We start from the raw sequence: 2,579 nt of genomic DNA, 5'->3' as shown, positions 1-2,579 counted from the left end.
AAACAAAAATATGTGGTTGCACTTAAAAACTAGGTGTGTGTGTGAGAGGGGATGGGAGAATTCAAAGAGTTATAGCATAAAAAGTTGGAGATGGCATAAAAAGGTCTCACGCATTGAGACTATGGAGTTCAGAACCTGAAGGTGGCCCAGAACAATGAGCAGGGTGCCAGCTAAGTTGAGGCACTTCGGGCACATAAAACCTCACACATCGTTCCTCCTCTTGGTCAGGGATCAGGCAGCAGCAATGAGAGGTCGGGGCTAAGATCAAAGAAGGAAGGGGTTCAGGGCAGGCGGAACAGGTGCTCAGACGCACAATGCAATGACTCCACCCAGACACTCAGTCCACCCTTCCCCATTCTCACTGCACACAGTTCATTCAAAACAGTGCCACCAGCTAAGGTCCCACGGCGTAGAGAAAATGGAGAGTTTAACAGGAAATTTCAATTACTGAGATGACGCACAGTCAGAAAACATCAAATAGTGGAGGAAATTCAGGAAAGCCATCCAGTACTGAAAGAGGCAACAAACTCATCCAATGGCAAAATGTACACCTGAGGACAAAGAATTAGCATGGCACTCAGAAGAGGACTTTTCAAAAAAGATAATTAATATCCTCAGAGAAAACCTTTACAACAAAGCCCATTGTTTATCGGCTTCTTAAAGTGAAAATAAAATCGATGGGGGAAAAATTCTCAACAGATGGACTGAGAACCCCAATAAACATGCAGAATTCGTTAGATGGAAGACTGAGTTAAGGAATTCTTTCATAATGTAGCCAAAAGGATAATAAGATAAAAAAGAAGAAGAGTAAGTTAAAAAATATGAAAGATTCAGAAACCAAGAAGTTTCCAGGGGAAGTTCTGGAGAGGGTGAGAATAAATAATGGAGAGACAGCAATAAGGGAAGAGACAACAGCCAAGAATAGATGGGCACAGATGAGTCCTCAGTTTACATGAGACCACTGAGTGTCAAGCAAGACAATATCAAGGACACATGTAAAACTCTAAAATCTGCTACGACACGCTGAATACCTACAGCATGAATAAACATCAGATTGACATAGGAGACTGCATGTACAATGAATGGCCAGACCATGTAATAAAAATAGAACTCTCACCCACAAAGTGCAGCAACCGGACCGAGAAGTCAACACAGTATCCAGAGTACCCTTCCTAGGAAGCCAGACTGTTTTCTCGGTTTCTGAGTTAGGTTTACAGGAAGCCAAACAGTAACTTCTTTCATAATCATCTCCACAAGGCCAGGACTTTATTAATAACTGACACCTTCCCTAATCTTGTCCCTGCCTCCCACCTAGAACCAAGTTGAGAAAGCAAAACATGTACGTACCCCGACCAATCATACAGGGTGCCCTGCTTTTACTTAGCCCGCCTGCATCTTCCTCACCCCAACAGACCCCCATCAGGGCACAGAAACCTTTGCTTTTTCCACACCATAAAGCTTTCCTACTCCTGTTTGAGTCTCTGCCAAAATGCAAGTGATGGTGGCTGACTTCTCAGCTCTAGCGAGCTCTGAATAACCTTTGCTTGTTCTGACTGGTTTTGTCCTTGTTACTTCCACAGTTGCTGTGGACACTCCCCTAAGTCCTATCTGCACTGTGCACTACACGGACCCAACCTTCAACCAAGTGTGGTACCCCAAGGTACACCTGCTGCTTGTCCAGTCTGCGACACAGCACCTGGGCTGAACTCTGTTCAATTTGTGTTGTTCCTTGGCTATTATTCTGTTTGGTATGTAGGTTTTGTTATTGGCTTATATTTTATTGGCATTCTTGTTTGAATTGTATTGTTCCTTTTCACCTCTTTTTACTGTCTTCTGTGTTTCTTTTGTGTGTTGTGGTGTCAAAAAGTATTTTTTGTCATAAAAGAATTAAAAGGCAGGATGCAGGCGAAGGCCTGATACGCCTATTGTTTGAGCCAGCCTCGTTGACCTTTGAATTTTCAGTTCTCACTAGATCAGTGAGTCACCAGTAGAACAGGATAAGGTTTTCCTTCTATTTTGTGTCCTGAGAGCTTGGCTTTGATTCAGTGTTCTCTTTGGTTTTCTACCTGCTGGGGGCACTGACTGTCAGGTCCACATTGGGAGGAGGACAACTCTCAGGTCAGGTGCCCGAGACATGGGGAACATAAGCATTACCTTCCTGCCAGCCATCTCCCGCTCTCATGGGGTGGTCTAAATCTGCTCCTCTACCTGGGAAAATTCCTGCTTCTTATGTGTATTGTGGTTAGCATCCTAATTCTTGTTTCTATCTTTCTAAATGACATAACTTCACTGAGAATGACCTGGGCTTTCAATGGCCACTTTTGAGAAAATCTGATTAGAACAAAATTGTTCATCTGAGAGGTGCCTTAGATAAAAAAGGCAATAAGATTTCACAAGCCCAATGTGTGGTATTTTTTGATTGGTATGCAGAGGCCTCTGAATGAAATGCCGAATGAACAATCCACTAAAAGATTCTCTGGCCAAAGCTGAGGAAAATTTAACAAAGTTGCAGGAGAAAAAGAGACTCACTTCTCTAGTAAATTCTCCCACTCTTTGCCCTCAGTCGCCTCTATATACCC

Source organism: Pteropus vampyrus, unplaced genomic scaffold (assembly GCF_000151845.1).
Source record: "Pteropus vampyrus isolate Shadow unplaced genomic scaffold, Pvam_2.0 Scaffold74, whole genome shotgun sequence".
Taxonomy (NCBI): domain Eukaryota; kingdom Metazoa; phylum Chordata; class Mammalia; order Chiroptera; family Pteropodidae; genus Pteropus; species Pteropus vampyrus.
The sequence above is the reverse complement of the archived record's forward strand: the minus strand, read 5'-3'. Positions refer to the sequence as shown.